Source organism: Enhydra lutris, unplaced genomic scaffold (assembly GCF_002288905.1).
Source record: "Enhydra lutris kenyoni isolate GAN:26980312 unplaced genomic scaffold, ASM228890v2 scaffoldscaffold16, whole genome shotgun sequence".
Lineage (NCBI taxonomy): Eukaryota > Metazoa > Chordata > Mammalia > Carnivora > Mustelidae > Enhydra > Enhydra lutris.
In genome coordinates, this window is record NW_019154100.1 from 12,719,767 (window position 1) to 12,738,883 (window position 19,117).

The 19,117-nt window shown below is 33.2% G+C and overlaps 1 protein-coding gene across 4 annotated transcripts in view; it reads left to right on the forward strand.

Annotated features, from left to right (window-relative positions):
* LOC111147237 (PHD finger protein 14) overlaps nucleotides 1-19,117 on the forward strand; it is a 232,980-nt gene that overhangs the window by 138,143 nt on the left and 75,720 nt on the right. The window contains exon 17 of one of the 4 annotated variants that reach the window (XR_002640605.1): nucleotides 15,595-15,709. The exons of the other annotated variants lie outside the window; for them this stretch is intronic. The gene's annotated coding sequence lies outside the window, so the exon portion shown is untranslated. The remainder of the gene's footprint in view (nucleotides 1-15,594; nucleotides 15,710-19,117) is intronic. 4 annotated transcript variants of the gene reach the window in all.

Here is a 19,117-nt window from a genome sequence, read left to right on the forward strand (position 1 = left end):
TAATATTCCTGTTGTTTCTAAAGATAGTACCTATTTCATTAAAATCCGAAGTATCTAATCTGAAAATACATGTTACCATTAGTTTTTGCTGATTTTAACTGCTTGGGCAATGATAGAGTCAGGTAAGTTAGGTCTGACTATATCAATCTAGTTTGGTCAGAATAGAGGAAATAAAGCTATATGATTTGTTTTGTAATGTGTAATTGGGTCTCTGTTTTACTCTAATCTTAAAGAAATTTGTTAACAGCTTGAGAACTTCTAATTTCACTTCCTGGAGTAAGTCTATGGCAATAGAAAGCACTGTGTTTCTTTTTGTCCTTTTTTTTCTTTTTTTCAGGTTGGTTTGTTTTGTTGATAATAGGTACTTTGATATAGTACCATTTTCTTTTACTTCACTGTAGTGATTGGCTCCTAAGGAGTATTTATTTACCTGTGCAGTTATTTCTTTAGTGGCTCTTGCTGACATGAATTACATCTATCAACTGTCTCTTTACCTTCTAGTACCCTTTATTTTTGTAGCTTCATTAGTCTATCTGTGTATGTATAAGACTCTAACTCTATCACTCTTTTCTGGTATCAGGTAAGCATTTTAAATATGTAAGATGAAAATCAACTATGAATAGTTTAGGAAAATCTTGAAGATTTCCAGAAGCTGAATGGTGGCAAAAAGAAAAGAAAAGATAAAATAAAATAAAAAATACATTTTTAAACTATCATAAAGATTATAAATCACCCAGAATTATTTGTAGGACATAATTTTATAAGTTTTCACTTATGGTAGAATACTGCTTACTTCCTTCAGTATAAAACTTAACTTTACAAGATTGTCATTATTACCAACTTTAGAAGGAAATTTTTTATTGGCCATACACATACATGCACATGTATACACATAATAGCCTATTTCCTAACATGTATAGTTTACAAATTGCTGAATGCCAAACACTAACAACTATTGCAAGTAACACAATATTTTTGAATTTCTGGCATTTAAAAATATCTTTTGTAAATTAAGTGTATTTCATATATTCCACTGTTTCATTTTAAGGGGAAAAAATCAATTCTTTTACTGCTTTGGCTGTGCTAATTACATAAATATTCTTATATTTCATCGTAATAATCTTCCTCCTCAGAATTTATCACAAAGAAATATTCAAAGAAAATAAGCTATATGAATACATTTTTATAGTTAGGAAAATTCTCACCCCCCAAAACACGCAAATCCCCAAATAAAAACAGCTTAAACGTGGTATTTAGGAGGTGGACGATAAACTGCAAATCAGGATAACAAACATATTATGTATCTTTTATAGATTACAATATAATTACGTAGGAGCGAAGAAACCCATTTTAGAGAGTAAGTATATGCCACTAAATTGTTACATATAGGTAGCTAGAGATTGGAAGAGAATAAAAAGTGAACATGGTATTTTTTAGTATGGTAGGATTATGAGTAAATAGTAAACATTCTTTATAAAGTTTTAAGTAAGTTAATTACATGAATGTAATGTTTAAATAGAGTTCTATATGACACACATACAAAAAGGCTAATTAAATATAAAAAAGCTATGATCAGTTGACCATGGCTCTTAGAAACCTAACAGACCTTTGCTCAGAAATTACCATTTCCTAGGGAAAATATATTCAAATGAAATAAACATCAAATTATTCCTCAAAAAAGGCACTAAAGGCAGACTAAATAAATTTTTATACATATAGTTTCAGTTAAGAAACAAAACACTAAATTGATGGAAAGCATGTTTACTGAGGTATAAACAATTTATTGATTCATATGTAAGTTTTATATTTTTTGACATACCTAATCTTTATAAATTGGGCCCCTGTTGTTGTCTGGCAGTTCTTCCATGTTTTCCTAGTCAACTTGAAAATTCATTGCTGACAGCATCTATTTCCATTCTCCTTATGTACCTCATCTTAACACCTCTTCTTTTCTTTCTTCATTTTTAAACAATGACCTCATCTCCTGCTTCACATAGAAAACAGAAACAATCAGACAGAAATGCACGAGCTTTCTAACATATACCCTATAACTTACCTATAAATATATTGGTGTCCATAGGCGTCTTCTATCACCTGTATCTCTCCTAGCAGTACACCTAGAAAAGGTGGTCCTTTTTCCTTTTGAAGGTAATATTTCTACGAGTGCCCTGGGTCCCATTCTCCTTGACTCAGATTATTTCCTACTCCTCTATCTTCAACTTATTCTTTTCCATTGATTACTTTCCTTGGCTTTCAACACATGGCATTCTAGGTATTCTGTCTCTGAATAGTCCTTTTATAGACTTCTCTCCTCTGCTTTCCCTGCTCATGTTAGTGTTTTGTTTGTTTGTTTTACATTCAGTCCAGTATTCTTTTTTCATTCTACAGAGTTCTTGGTAATCTCTTCTTTGACATATCTTTAATTTTCCCATTAATGCAGAATTCTCTGAAAATTTTTTCGTATTCTTTATTTTTAGTTGAATTATAGTTGACACACAATGTTACATTAGTATCAGGTGTACATCATAGTGATTAGACAAGTCTATACATTTTATTATGCTCACCATAGATGTAGCTACCATCTGTTACCATATAATCCTGTTTTAGTGTCATTGATTATATTCTGTATGCTGTACCTTTATCCCCATGACTGATTTATTCCATATCTGGAAGCCTATATCTCCCACTCCTCTTCACCCATTTTGCCCATACCCCTACCACCCAAACTTTTTGGCAACCATCAGTTTGTTCTCCATATTTAAGAGGTAGTTTCTGCTTTTTGTTTATTTGTTTTATTTTTTAGATTCCACATGTAAATAATGAAATCATAATTGTCTTTTCTCTGACTTATTTCACTTAAGCAGAATACCCTCTAGGTTCATCCATGTTATTGTAAATGGTGGGATCTCATCCTTTTTTATGTCTGAGTAATACTCCATTGTGTGTATGTGTGTGTGTGTTTGTGTGTGTGTGTTTGTGTGTGTGTGTGTGTGTATCCATCCATCCATTCATCCATCACTGGACATTTGGATTGCTTCCGTATCTTGGCTATTGTAAAGACTGCTGCAGTAGACACAGGGGTCCATGTATCTTTTTGAATTAGTGTTTTCATTTTCTTTGGGTAAATGCCCAGTAGTGGGATTACTGGATTATCTGGTATTTTCTTTTTAATTTGGAATACTCAGAATTTTTAACGCTAGCCAGACTCTGTCTACTTAGTTTCTGACTGGTATGGCCAGTCACACACATCTCCATAGCAGTCTGTACCTTCTATATCTATGCCTTCATTTTGTGTCTTCACTTCTATTGCTTTAGTTTTGGCCTTTATCTTCTCATGTGTGAACTTTTGCTGATAACTTTCTAAAACTCTCCCTCCTTATAGTTTCCTTCTCCTCCAGTTAATGTATCCACAGCTCTCTTTCTGTATCATATACTTATGTTATTGATTTAAGTACTTCCAGAGGATCTCCAGGAAACTGTCTAGATCCCTGTCACTTATCCACAAGTGTCCTTTACTCCAGTCATGCCAATGTGGCTTTTCTGACATATTCTTTTTAAAAATTCCTCTGTACTTTCCTCCTGCCTCAACTTTTATTCCACATATCCTCTGCCTGATAAATTCCAACTTAACCTTTTAATACTTGCTTTAATCTTTTACTTAACCCTCTCCTACTTCTCAAGTAAAGATTGTCTCTTACTACATTAGCAGCTTAGGCAGGCTTCTGTGATAATACTTGTCACCATGTACTGAATCTCTCTTGGAGTCTTATACTTTTGTTCAGTTGACCTCTTCATCATAAGTGAACTTAATAAGTTTTATCTTTGTATCTCAAGAGCTAGGATAAAACTTGGTGTGCTATAATCTTTCAGTAATTTTTTTGAATGTGTGGTTTATAAAAGACACTTGCTTAGTGTGGGTTACACTTAGAACCCAGACCTCATGGGACACCTGGGTGGCTCACTTGGTTAAGCAGCTGCCTTCAGCTCAGGTCATGATCCTAGCGTCCTGGGATCGAGTCCCGCATCGGGCTCCTTGCTCGGCAGGGAGCCTGCTTCTCCCTCTGCCTCTGCCTACCACTCTGTCTGCCTGTGCTCACACACTCTCTTAACAAATAAATAAATAAAATCTTTAAAAAAAAAAAAAAAAAAACCCAGACCTCTTGACTTCAATGTTCATTATCTTGCTGTTTCTATAGGTGCTGTGTTATTAAGTTCTTTTTTTTTTTTTTTAAGATTCCATTTATCTATTTGACAGACAGAGACCACAAGTAGGCAGAGAGGCAGGCAGAGAGAGAAAGGAAGGGAAGCAGGCTCCTCGCCAAGCAGAGAGCCCGACGCGGGGCTCAATCCCAGGACCCTGGGATCATGACCTGAGCTGAAGGCAGAGGCTTAACCCACTGAGCCACCCAGGCGCCCCTGTGTTATTAAGTTCTTAAAATAATTCTACTCTTTTTATTTAGAGTCTATTATAGTGTACAGTTGTATCTTTGCACGCCCTGTCAACAATTTCTTTTTTTAATGAATTGTATGTACTTTTTAACACTTTTGTTCTAGTGTTTTGACTGTTCATCATTTTGGAGAATACTGCTCCTTCTGGATTAACTGTTTAAGTCTCTTCATTGTTTACTTGAACATTGAATTGAGTATTCATTGAATACTTGAAATAGTATCATGTGCATGTGTCATGTCACTGTATATCATTGGGTTTCCTCATTTCCCTTCTATGATGAGAGCTACTTTCTGTAAAATTTTATTCAGTTAATCTGATCACTCCACTGTAATTGGTAACCAATTCTTGATGTATTTCTTTGATGAGTTTTAATCATCACAGTCACATCTTTTTAAATTCTGCACCCATTTTAGAAGTAGTAGTATATCCCATATATAAAATTGTTCATTTAGTAAATTTCCTAGACCTTGTTCTGCTGTTTGGCTCTCAAATTCTTGCAAAAAATGTTTTGGTAACATGTGATTTATTGATACTAGTCATGTTATCTGCACCCCTGTTCTAAAATCTCATTAAGCCTCTTTGTTTTGGTAAATAATAGAAGAAACTCTTATTACATATATATAATATATAAACATATATATATAATATGTAAGCATATATATGTATATAAAATAATATTGCTCCCTTTGTACTTCATTTCTTAACCTATACTACTCTAAAGAATTACATATCACATGAAATTGTCTTTATCTTGTTATTTTTATCACCTTCGATTTTGATTTACATGAACTTTTTTAGCTTAATAGAACTGGAGTTAGAAACTAAAACACAAGTAAGTGAAATGACTTACCAGAATTTTCAAAAGATTTATTTACTGTTAAATTTGGATTTTTCTCTTTAAAACCCCGCACATTAAAAAAAAAAATGTTCTTGCGACCTTAATTCCCTTGAATGTATTCTTTTCTGAAAATTAACCTATCGATTCCAGAATTTACCTCTCTCCAAAATAATACTTTTTAATTTTCCTACGTTGGTTATTGTTATATTTAATTCTGTCCTAGAAAAGAGTTACACTGCTTTTTAACCAAAGTTTTTGTTGTTGTTGTTTGTTTGTTTTATTTTGTTGTACCCTTACTTTAGTTCTTTGGTGAAAGAGAGAGGAAGAAATTTAGGAAAAAAAAAAAAAAAGGAAGTGAAATTACCCAGTTTCTTCAGCTTCCCTTTCATAGGTAATATAGTAGTTGTTTGATTCTTCATGGTGTTCTTGGAAACTTATCTGAATATGCCATGGTTTTTTTTAAAAGGTAAAATTCAGAACTCTAGAAACTTTTTTCTTTTTTAAAATCAGGGTACTTAATGTATGCATGCGTGTGTGTATGTGTGTATATATTCCTAAAATACTTAGGCCTAAGTTTGAGGAAAATATTATGGGTAAAAAGAACAGGTTAGAATGGTTGAGTATTACCTTGTGAATATACTATTAAAAATGTGACTGCATGATGTGACTTAGGGTAAAATTTTAGTTCATGCATTCTGTGTGTATATGTGATTTTTTTTAGCATAAAGATAATACATGAAACCAAGGATCCTTAGTGTGATTTAGTTCATAAATAGGCAACCATTTGAGCACTTGAGAACTGATAGATTGAACTACATAAAAGTAACTCCTTAAGTACGTTCTCTCCAAATGTAGCAAGTGGAGGAGGAGTTCTGCTTTGAAAGAAACTGTTAGACATTCCCTGTAATTGCTCATGAAATCTGATAGACACAGCTGCACAAGGAAAATAGGCTTAGGAAAGACTAAATCAATGGGATTCAGTCACATCCAAGTGAAATTACATCAGTCAGTAACTTTCCTTTTAAGTGACTAAAATCTTCCAGTCCCAAATTTCTCTTGTCAGGTACTCATTTATGTCATTTATTAAGGAATTAAAAAATTGCCCAGTTATGGGGCGCCTGGGTGGCTCAGTTGTTAAGTGTCTACCTTCAGCTCAGGTCCTGATCTCAGGGTCCTGGGATAGAGCCCTGCATCAGGCTTCTTGCTTGGCGGGAAGCCTGCCTCTGCCTCTCCCACTCCCCTGCTTGTGTTCCCTCTCTCACTTTGTCTCTCTGTGTCAAATAAATAAATAAAGTCTTTAAAAAAAAAAAAAGAAAAAGGAAAATTGCCTAGTTATATCAAGGATCTTCTTGTGACATGGCCTGTAAATATAAATGTTTTTTTAAAAGGGAAAGTTGAGTTTCATTTGCAGCATTGAGCACATGGCCCAAAGATTTCTTTGACTATTCTTTTGAGGCTTTCATTTATAAATAAATTATGAAATCTCTTTGTTCTTTATTTTTTAAATAAGATTCCTATGTTTAGTCTCAGATTTATTTTCTAATCTGCCTCCTATTTATTAAGGATATTAAAACCCATTCATTTATTCATCCATGAAATTGTTATTATGGAGGTTATATAAGATACATAAGAACTTAGAGGATCATGGAAATATTCCTAAAAGGATGACTGACTAACCCAGCTGACTGACTTCAAGATAACTAATTGGAAAGAATCGCGATACTAGTAACAGAAAGATGAGCAGCCACGTTTAATTTTTGGAAACAAAATAAATGAATGGTATTATAGGGAATTGTGAGATTCCTTTTTAGGAGTGTTAATTAGAGATCTCCAGAATGCATTTAAAGTTATGGGATTATAATTAATAGAGAGGAATCAAACTCTGGAAATATATTTGATAACTGTTATAGATTTGGTAACTGTCACATATTTGATCTGTATAACTCAATTTTCCAATCCTAACTTTACTATCTTTACTTTTAAGTAAATGACTGTGTCTCTGAATGGATACTGAAGGGCTAGCAGGAAATCATGTTCTATAAGAATGGAGGAACTGAAAAAATTTGGGGGGAGGTGGGGAAGGAATGGTGGAATTGAAAGAATTGGCTGTAGGTGTCCTTGGTTTACACACTAAGGTGTCCTTGGGTCACACACTAAGTCCAGAGAAATTTAACTGCCAAGTAGGAAATCCTCAAGACGAGGTAGTGCAGTATTCTCTGGTTTGTTTGTTCTTTTAAGATTTGTTTTCGTGACCAAAATATCTCCATGTAAATAAAACTTGTCTTTGAGTAGTTGAATGTCAGCTTGGTCCACCTTAAGTAAAGTTATGAAATATTTGTAATTTGTCTCTTACCCTTACTATTATTATTATTAGTAGTAGTAGTAGTAGCAGTAGTAGTAGTAATTTAACTTCCTTTCCATGCCTCTTTGTTTTTTCTTCATACCAGCTCTATTTGCTCTACTTTAAGTGGAAGTTCTCAATCTTCAGGGTACATTCAAACCACCTGAGAGGATTATTAAGCCCCAGAATTTTGTTTTGAGTGTCCTACGGTGGTGCCTCAAAATTTATATTTATAACAAGTTCTCAGTTAATGATGATTTTGAAAGTTTGGGCATACTTTGAGAACCACTGTTTTATTCCAGAAATCCTTTTAGCTGAAGCCCTAAGATAATGGTTCTAAGCTTGCTAAGGATGCAAATCACCTTTAGAAAGAATTACCAAAAACAAACAAACAAAAAGAAAAATCACAGTCTTGGAGATTCTGAATTGGTAGATTCTCAATCTGTGGGGTGGAATTTGGGTATCTGTGGTTTTACAAAGCTTCACAGGTACTAGCTACCTGATAGTACTTATGCCAGTTCTCACTCTGGCCCTTAGATTCACCCTTTTAATGTACTAAGTTCAACTGTTTGGGAGAACATTTTAGAAAAACATTCATTCAGCAAATAATTATTCTGTGTACCTTTGTACCAGATGCTGGCCTTAGTTCCAGAAATTCAGAGGTGAATAGAGGCACCTGGGTGTCTCAGTACAGTGAGCATCCAACTCTTAATTTCAGCTCTGATCATGATCTCAGGAGTGTGAGATTGAGCCCTGCCTTAGGCTCTATAGTGGGTATGGAGCCTGCTTGAAATTCTTTCTCTCTGCCCCACCCCCAACCACATCTCTTTCTCTCCCTCTCTCTCTCTCTCTCTCTCTCTCTCTCACACACACACACACACACACACACACAAATCAGAAGTGAACAACATCTATATGGTACCTCAGAGATAAAACATCCCCTGCCTTTTTTGCATCAGCTCACACATTTACTGATCCAACCCAAATGAGTTGGGTTTCTTAAAGTCTTTTTACGATGGAGTCCCATTCATTCCTAGTTGAAACTGATCATTGACTTTTAGAGCCTTTAGTGAGGAAACACAGTTCTCTTGGCCAAAATAGTATCATAAACACATTTTATATGATTTCAATTCTTTCAGATTCATTGAGGTTTATTTCATGGTCCAGAATGTGGTCTGTCTTATTCTATGTGAAGTTGAAAAGAATGTATATTCATCACTTGTTGAATGGAATGTCCTATAAAAATTGGTTGATACATTGTTCAAGTGTTTTTATACATATTTACTTTCTATCTACTTATACTATTAATTACTAAGAGAAGAGTATTAGTCTGACTATAATTATAGATTTGTATATATCACCTTTCAGTTTTATTAGCATTTGCTTTATACATTATTTCTTCTTAGTGAATTGACCCCTTTATCAATATAATGTCCCTTTTAATATCTGGTAATATTCTTGTTCTGAAGCTTACTTGGTCTGATGGTACTATAGGCACTCCAGTAAACTTTTGATTGCTGTTTGCATGGTATATCTTTTACCCTTTTTTACTTTTAACTATATCTTTATGCTTAAAATAGCTTTATATTTATAATTATGATATATATATATATATATATATCTCCATACATATATGAATACTCAGGTATACAGACTATATTTAAAATGGATTGTATTTCAAGTAAACAGCATATAGTTGGAACTTGCTGTTTTATCCAATTTCACAATCTCAGTCTTTTCATGAGGTAACACCATTTAGAGTTAATGTCATTATTGATATGGTTGGATTTAAATCTACCATCTTCGTATTGTTTTCTATTTATTTTATCAGTTCTTTATTTTTTATTCTCTTTTTCTGCCTGCTTTTGCATAGAGTATTTTTTTAATGATTCTCTCTTATCTCCATTGTTGTCTTATTAATTAGACTCTGTTTTTAGAATTAATATTTGCCCTGTTTACAGTATGTATCCTTATTGTATCACTGACACTCTTCAAATATTATTTTACTTCTTCACAATTAATGTAAGAATCTTGAAACACACACTGATGCCAGAGGCAATGTTAAGGCTAGTTCAGTTCTCCTATGAAAATCTCCCTTCCCTTTAAATATTCAAAAGTTCATTGTTTATCTTCATTGTTGTAACTCAGAGACTTGTCCAGTATCATTACACTAAATAAGAATCAATGAAGTGTGCACATTCCCAAATCTCAGCATGTTTGTTTCTTCCTCTATTTCTACCTGGCATTCTTCTTTTTCATTTTTTCTTCCTTGAGCTATCAAAAGTGCCCATTATATAAAAACACGGACTTTAAATTTAAAGGGTGTGTGTGTAAGAAGTATATGTGAATCTCTGTATATCTACTCAATTTTCCTAAAACTTTGAAAAATAAAGTCTGTTAATTAAAAAAAAAAAAAAAATTAAAGGCAGGGGCGCCTGGACTGCTCAGTCAGTTAAGCCTCTGCCTTTGGCTCCGATCATCATCCCAGGGTCCTGGGATTGAGCCCTGCATCAGGCTCCCTGCTCAGTCAGGGTTCTGCCTCTCCCTCACTTTCTGATCCTCCTCCCTGCTTGTGCTCTCTTCACTCTCTCAAATAAATAAATGAATAAATCTTTTTAAAAAATTTAAGGCAGGTACATGGAAACATTTTAAATTTTGTTCATTACAAAAATACAAAAAATTCTAAGTTTAAATTCCTTTAATCTTATAGCATCCTAATATATTTACTTTTATTCATAATTATGACTTTGTTCCAAAAAATTTTTAAATATAGCTGTTGTGTATTATTTGAAAACTAGAAATATCCAAATAATTTGGAAACAATTTTCCATCATAACATTTCTTGATATCCATTCCCTCCATTTTTCATTCTTGTGGCTTCCTTGAGATCTTTCTCAATATCTGTTTCACTGTTCTTTACTATGTTACTCTGTTTCAGTGTTTTTATTTAGCTGCTTCAGTGTTTTCTCTTGCCTTCTTCCTGTGTTTCTTACTTCTGATTAGCTCTCCCTGGATTCCATTGTTTACTTTGGCTCTATCCATTTTTATTGTTAGTATGTAACTGCATTCTGTAGCTGTAATATATTTCAGATCCTCCAAGCCTTTGGATCTTTCTCTTGCCTGGTAAAATGGCTTAAACCTCAACTCCAGTCAATGTAGAAAGCTCACAGAGTAGGCCAACTGTTCTCCTGCTTCTTTATCCTCCACTTGACCCGGCTGTGCTTTATGTTATTCTCCAAATGCAATTTTCCAAGGCTCTTGTGAACATTTACTGAACAGACTTAGGATAACAGAGATATATCTTACGGGCATGACAGTCTAAAATTTAAAATTGAATGCTTTATATCACCACTTGTAGAAGCTACTTGGCCATTCCTACCACCAAGAATGTTGCCTTTTTGCTTTAGACCTGGGTTTATAAAAAGCAATGATCAGTGATTTAAGTTAATGTCTTTGAACATAAAATGATGCTGTATTGTACATCATAAAAAGATTAGATCCTAAAGAGGAAATTAGAAAATAAACTGGGTCTGGTGAAGAAAACTTTAGTTATTTTTTAAGAATGCTTTTCCACTAGCAAAAATTTGGAGAGAGATGTTTAATTTTCATAATACTTATATTTAGATAATGAAGGCAATTTTTCTTATTAAGGTGATATTCTGATAAAATTACATTAAAAAGAAGGTATTTTACTCATTATATTTTTTTCTTTTATGACTAAGTTGATTTAATGAATTTTGTTAGATGTGTAGGTTGCCTAATTTGCCTTACACATTCAGTATTTAATATGACATTCTTTGACTTTTAGATCTATATTAATTGAAACTTTTAACCTTTAAGTAACTTTGCATGATTCCATAAATATTTGTATGTTTCATGTTATCGGTGTTTGAATTTTTAGATTTTATTTTTCTTTTTAAATTAAATACATTATAAATAAGTAATTTGCATTTAAAGAAAACAAAAGCCTGAACATGGTATATATTAATTACATAGTGAAGTGTGGTATTTCTGGAGTAAGTAATTTTAGAGTAGTAAACATAAGCATATATAGCAGTGAAATATTTCTCATTCATTCATCTATTTTTCAGTAAAATTTATTTTTGAAATCTTTTACTTATTTTCCATGACAATGTGTTAATATTTTAAGTTATATGGAAGGGATTATGTATTAAATTTTAAATTGTATTGGAAGACTGGAACCCAAGCCACAGTTCTGCTTTTGACTAGATAAATGACCTTGAATTAAGTTATCTCTAAAGTAATTTTCTCATTTGTGAAATAAAGGCATCAATCTCATTTTTTCTCAAATTTTATAACTTTTGTAACTTGAAGAAGCTCCAGAATAAACACTGTACAGTCCTGAAAAGAATCTCAAAGCATGTAATCCCACCATCCATCTGATACTTGAATCATCTGCTCAGTATCACTACTAAGAGACAGTGAATGAGTTGCTGTGGGGGATAGAAGTGTATAAGAAAAACATTTCCTCTTAAGGCAGGTCTGATGGTTGGCAGTTTCTCTAAGTGATTGACATGTCTCTCCTTAATAATTTCAGTCCTTGGAGTCATAAAAAATAAGAATAATCCAATTCCTAGTATTAGAAACCAACTATCTTTTCTGGTTTTTCTTTTTTTTTTTTCTTTTAAAGATTTTATTTATTTATTTGACAGACAGAGATCACAAGTAGACAGAGAGGCAGGCAGAGAGAGAGAGGGGAGGAAGCAGTTTCCCTGCTGAGCAGAGAGCCCGATGCGGAACTCGATCCCAGGACCCCGAGGTCATGACCTGGGCTGAAGGCAGTGGCTTAACCCACTGAGCCACCCAGGCGCCCATCTTTCTTTTTTCTTCTTTTTTTTTTTTTTTTTTTAAAGATTTTATTTATTTATTTGACAGAGAGAGATCACAAGTAGATGGAGAGGCAGGCAGAGAGAGAGAGAGGGAAGCAGGATCTCTGCCGAGCAGAGAACCCGATGCGGGACTCGATCCCAGGACCCTGAGATCATGACCCGAGCCGAAGGCAGCGGCCTAACCCACTGAGCCACCCAGGCGCCCCATCTTTCTTTTTTTAATCAAACATCCTGTTTCATCTGTTCCTTGTATAACAAAGTTTTGATTTGTATTGGTTTTGCATAGTTTTATGAAATAAACAATATTAATGAAATTAGAGGTGAAATAAATTTGAAAATAACATTAGATATGAATTTTGTAGTTGATAGATATTTATATCTAGGTAATAATGTATAAGAATCTTATATTTTTAACATTTGTAATTGAACCCTAAAAATGTTATTTTAAAGTCTTTATGGGCTGGGAATTTAAATAATCCTAATGGTAGATATTTCCTATGTCCCGGACTCTCTTCTTTGCTCTCTAAATGTATGCTCTCATTCAGTATTTACAACAGTCCTGTGAGGTAGGCATATCTCCATTTTGGAAGTTAGGTAACTGAGGGACAGAGATACTAAGCATCATGAAATAGAAATTATTCCAATTCTATATTGAAACTATATAAATTATGTATTAAAACATAAATTTTTCCCTTCCAATAAATACTTATACTATTTGATAAATCTGCTGCTCTTCTTTTAGTTCCTGAGATTTACTGAGTGCTTTTTTTTTTTTTTTGAAGATTTTATTTATTTATTTGACAGAGAGAAATCACAAGCAGGCAGAGAGGCAGGCAGAGAGAGAGAAGCAGGCTCCCCACTGAAGAGAGAGCCCAATGTGGGGCTCAATCCCGGGACCCCAAGATCATGACCTGAGCTGAAGGCAGAGGCTTAACCCACCGAGCTACCCAGGCGCCCCTACTGAGTGCTTTTTATGGGGCAAGTTGTGTGCTCGTGTTTTCCATATTTTATCTCATTTAATCCCAGGGAATAGATACAGATTTTATCCTTATTTTATGGGAGAGGGAACTGAGAAGAATTACTTGTCCAAGATCACACAGCTAGAAAGTGGTAGAATTAGGGTTTGAGTCTAAATAGTCTTGACTATGTAGCTTATGTTCTACATAATCATTAGGTATACTGCCTCTCTAGACTACACTGTGTCAGCATATTTGACTTTATTGGGTCAAAAGAAGTAAATGCTTCTTGGCAGGCAATTCCAACTATACAAGATACAGACTACTGGTATATGCATCAGGGAAGCCCTTTGAAAATAATTACTTTTTTCTACAGTAATTTGTAAGTAAGCTTACTAGATACATATGGAACAAATACAAAGCCACAACTTGATCTCTGATGTAAAAGACCACAGTCTTTTGTCCTAGGAAGATAGTAGCCCAGACAAGTCACACTGCTTATTCTGGCTTCAAGGGAAATTTAGAATATTAAGTGAAATTGTAGGATAGAATATTAGCAATAGCTTTTTAGTGTTTTTCAAAGTTAAAATTCAACTTAGATTTCACTGGGGTTTAAAGCAGATTTCCATGATATCTAATGTTTTTATGTTCAAATTCCTTTCAAAGTTAAATACAGATACATCTTTTGGATTATCTGCTAGTCTCCATCATTTGTGCATGTAATTAAGATTTAATTATACTTCTTTGGTAAATGGTGTGGTTGCTTCCTGTTACATTATGTTTATGTAGTAGTTCTTAAGTTGCAGACAAAGCACTTCTCAGAATATCACATTCAGAATATGCTTAAAGCTCTGAGAGACTGAAGCACTGAGAAAAGTTAGCGCTATGACTATTCAACAAGGGAATTCAGCTCTTCCTATGTCCTTGTTATTTGACAAAGGACTTTAGGTCTTTCTGTTTATTTCTCATATGGTGATAAGTACATTTCTCTGAAAACTGTGTTTCACATTATATTCTTTTTTTTCTTGTACAGTTTTGTTTTTGCTTTCTTTGGAAATTATTCAGCTTGGTGTGGTAGCTCTTCTCAGTAGTGCTATATTTGTCTGTGATGTGCCACTTTTCACTTTCTTTTTCTCAATGGAACTTAGAAGCATTAAACACATCTTTCCAGTAGTTAAATACTAAAATGAATTTTCTCTATGATGTGTTACTACTTTGACAGTTTCACCTCATCTATATAGGTACAGACAGATATCTGAAGGAAATAAATTTCTGTGTTTACCACAGTAAAAAAAAAAAAAAATGCTCTTCTAATCACTAAGCACCTAACATTTCTCCTCTGAAAATAAAGGCACGAAGGTAGCAAATGAATACATGTTGCTAGTGAAATAAATACAAGAAACAATAGAAAAAGTTTTGAGAAATAAATGCAGGTGTATGAGTGTTGAAAATCTGGCTAAAATTAGTACATTCATAATCTTCCTGGTCTTCACTGTGAGGTATTTTCTCTGCCATTTTTGTTGCACAGTCCACTAAAATAGCTAGTTCAGGATATACTTTTCATACTTGTAACCAAGCATTTCTAGTATATTCCTTAACAAAGGAAGGCAGTGTAGGCCTAGGGGACAGACATCATTTGAAAATGTCCTCCCTGAGACTATAGTCAGCAGAACCAGCCCTACTGTAACATGGCAATTAGGTGTAATTGTTTTCAGCACAGTTACATTCAATATGCCTTCTGCAGTTTCACAAGCATTTGCTAAATTGCCATAGTTGAAGAAAAAAGAGCAAACTGCTATTTTTTGAAACATTTATTGATCAAATACGTATTTGCTTGTGTAAATATAAACTCTCCAACATTTTTATGTTTTCTTTTTTGTTTTAGTAAGATAGATTTAATTTGTAACTTAAGCTAATAATAACAATACTAATAATACAAGAGGAGGCAACTCAGTGTTTCAAAGGATAATATGATTCCATTTTAAACAGTAAGAACCTATACAAGATCATGGCATTTAGGTTTAGGGTATCTATCTCTTTGGACCAAATCATGTTATTTGAATCTACTGTGGTATTGTTAGTATGTTTCATAAGACATAGTACAGAGCTGCTATGATCTTTAAATGTTAATGTTCTTTTCTTATCACTTTACTGTGTAGATACCCTTCATGAGACCCAACTCTGCCACAGCTCATCCTCGGAGGCAATCCTGGAAACCTCTTTTATAAGTGTGATTTTAAAAATGTGGATAACACTCTCAATAGAGTACATAAAGTAAAGGAGAACAGCTATCTTGTCCTTCCCATAAGCTTATCACTGCAAAAAGTTGCCTTTGCTTGTCAGGTTTGGATAGAATGTAATTGATTGGTTTGTTGCTTGGACTGACAAGGCAGTTAATTTGCCTGTGTGGATTTTTTTCTATATTTTTCTTCTTCTTTTTTTTTTTTTTCCTTGCACTAATCAGAAACATTTGATATGTGCATTGTTGAATAATAGTAGATAATGTCTTGTCAGAATTGTCCTATTAAGTAATGTCTTTCCCTCTTGCTTCTTTGGCAAATGATGATATGCAGTGTTTGGACTTACTGAAGAGTTTTGGAAGCCTGTGGAACTTAAGTGCAATGTGCTACTCGTTGTTGTTGAACAATACCAGTAACAAACAAGAAAGACAATGCATTCCACTAGTCTGCTATTCTATTTCATCCAATTTAAAACATATATTCATATGTGAAATATTACATGGGAAACAACTATAGACTCTTATTTAATGGTTATTCCTATTTATAATATTCAGCAAAAGTGAAAAACTTGTGAAGCATATGCCATTCTAGTTTTGGCTCATTAGTCCTAGTGTGAAAGCACTAATATGATTAGCATGAAACTTTTACAACTTCAAATTTTAAGCTCATTAGTAAAATATATCTGTGTTGATCTCTAGATATTTTTTAGTAATACCCAATTTTATTCAGTCTTCATTGATTTAATACGAACTTTCGGTGTTCGATATAATTTTATTTTTCGTGACCTTAAATTTGAGGTTATGAAATAAGGAGGGAGATTCAAAGCTTAATGACTATACAACCTTCCAACTGAAAGATCTTCATCAACATCTATATTTTTCCAGAGGTTTACAGAATTAAAATTTGATCTTCAAGTTTTAATGATCCAGTTTTAAATCAACGACAGAAATATGTTGAATATTCCATCACTCCATCTTGAACTGATTTAGAAGAGACTCTTGGCTGAAATTGAAATGTACATATACATGTAATTGTTAACTTGTTTCTTGGAATTTCCTGATTTATAAATGTGGTTTGGACATCTTTTCAGGTATAGTGGCAATTGAAAATAGTTTAAACTGTAGGAATAGAATAGGCGATATTTAGATAAGCAAAAGCAAGTGTAAGTATGAAATTGCTGTATGCTAGTAATCTATAGTTACAGTAAGGAACCTTATTATTGGATAAGATGTTTAATAAAAGTAATATGTATATACAATATGTATAAACTGAGATTATTAACTTATCAAAAGATCTTTTAACATTGGAGGAAAATTATTAATGGCCTGTAGCAAAACCAGTAGGCATTTTTTTTTTCTGGAATAAGGACTCATTATCTCTACGTAAGCTGAAGAGAAAGTTGATAATTATTACTATTGCTTAATTGTAATAGATAATAAGTAAAATGACAGATTGCCATTTCCTTAAAAGAATATGCTAATGTTCCTCACCCTCCTTTGATATATGGTAAGAAATTACTAGTGGGTCATTTTATTTTAGATTTTTTGAGAAACCATTAAGCCTTGTGGTTTTGGTGTCACTATTCAAAATCCTTTCCACCGGGTTTAAATTAGAATACTACATTATCATCATTCTCTATCTTAAAATCTTCAGTGGTAGATATGCTATTCCATATTTGTTGCTAACCCTAAAATCTTTGTCGCACATCACAAATACAAATCTCATAATTCATAAGATCATTGGTACTGCAAACATGTAAGAGAACTTTTAAAGGGAGTAGAATTAAACATTTTCTCCTCATAATCTCCTGAGTGCTCTCATATTTCCACAGTATATAATTAACTCTTTTCCATGATTGGTCCAATTCCTATTCAAAGGAGATATTAATGAGCCCTTAAAAAAATAGGAGCAAAATGATACATATTTCACAGATGTGCGAAATCGGTAGGTTAGGTAAATGATGGCTATTTCTCACAAAGTAGAGAGAGGAAGAATACACTAATTCTATCAGGAAGGAAATTAAATGATTCAGAAGTACAAGAAGAATGACATAGTAGTATATAGTGGTGATTCTCAAACTTTACAGTGCATCAGAGTCACAGGAAGGATTTGTTAAAACACAGATTGCTGTCCATTCCATCTTCTTATTATCCTCTTCCCTACCTTACTCCTCCTGTCTCCCTCCAGTTTCTGATTCAGTAGGTCTGGGATGAGGCTTGAAAATTTGCATTTTTAACAAGTTCCTGAGTGATACTGATGGCCAGGGACCACCACTTTGAGAACCATTTGTATATAATAGGTTTTAAAAGAATCATTGTGTTGTGGTTACATTGATTGAAGATGGCATTAATGTCTTGAAAAGAGCCCTAAAGTTTTCCAAAAATATTTGTTTCTAGATAAGTTTATAGGAGTTGTATCTATAACATACACTGTCTTTCTTTTCATAAATTCATTTAAGCAATTTTTTTTTACTTTTTAAGTTTTAATTTTAATTATTATGGGGACAGCACTATTTTATGTAACTAATTTATGAAATTAATCAAAGAACATAGCCTTTGTATATAATTCACTACTTCGTTTATTTAAAAAAAGGTTGGAAATTAGGGTTATGTTTGAATATGCAAGGGTTAGCCTTAACCTTTATCCATCTTTAGTTTAGAAAGGATATTTATGTATCACTTACATACCATCATTATTCATGTATTGCTTGATGTTTATCTGATTTTACACTGATGACATTAAAAATAGATTACTGACCAATAAATAATAATCATTTATTATCATTATCCTATTTCCTTGTTTATACATCCTATCACTTAATGAGACCACTCTTTTTTAAACAGTGTTCCTTATTTTACAAAACTTACCACTCTTTTACTTGATTCACAATATGGAAATATTTTATGAGTATTTCAGCAAAATCTATTCAAGGAGTTGTAGAAGGACTTTCTACAGTAGAGTGGAGTAATGTTTAAATTTTTTTTTTTTATCTTCTGAAACTATTTTTGACAATTGAAACTTGTTTGAGAGACTCAGCTTTAGGGTTGCATGTATATGAAGATAGATTTTTTTCATACCTGTCTGAGTCAGCACTTTGTAAAATTACATACTATTAAGGATTATGATTAAAAGTATTTCTGAGATGGACATGGTTTGCAAATACTTTCTCTGTAAGAACATAGGCCTCTTTCTCCCAGTGCTCACTCTTTAGACTTTCTGCAGGCCTGCTGATAAGATTCACTGCTGTTCAGGTACATAAGATAAAATAAAATTGGATGTTCATGCTGGGTTTTCTAAATAAAATGAGATTGACCCCCAGCTATCATCTCATTTATCTGATTTACATTGTAAAATCAGGATCTACACTATTGATTAGAGCACAATTAGTTAATTATGAGCAGGGAAATACAAAGTTATGTGGGGCTTGAGCACAGCAGGTTGT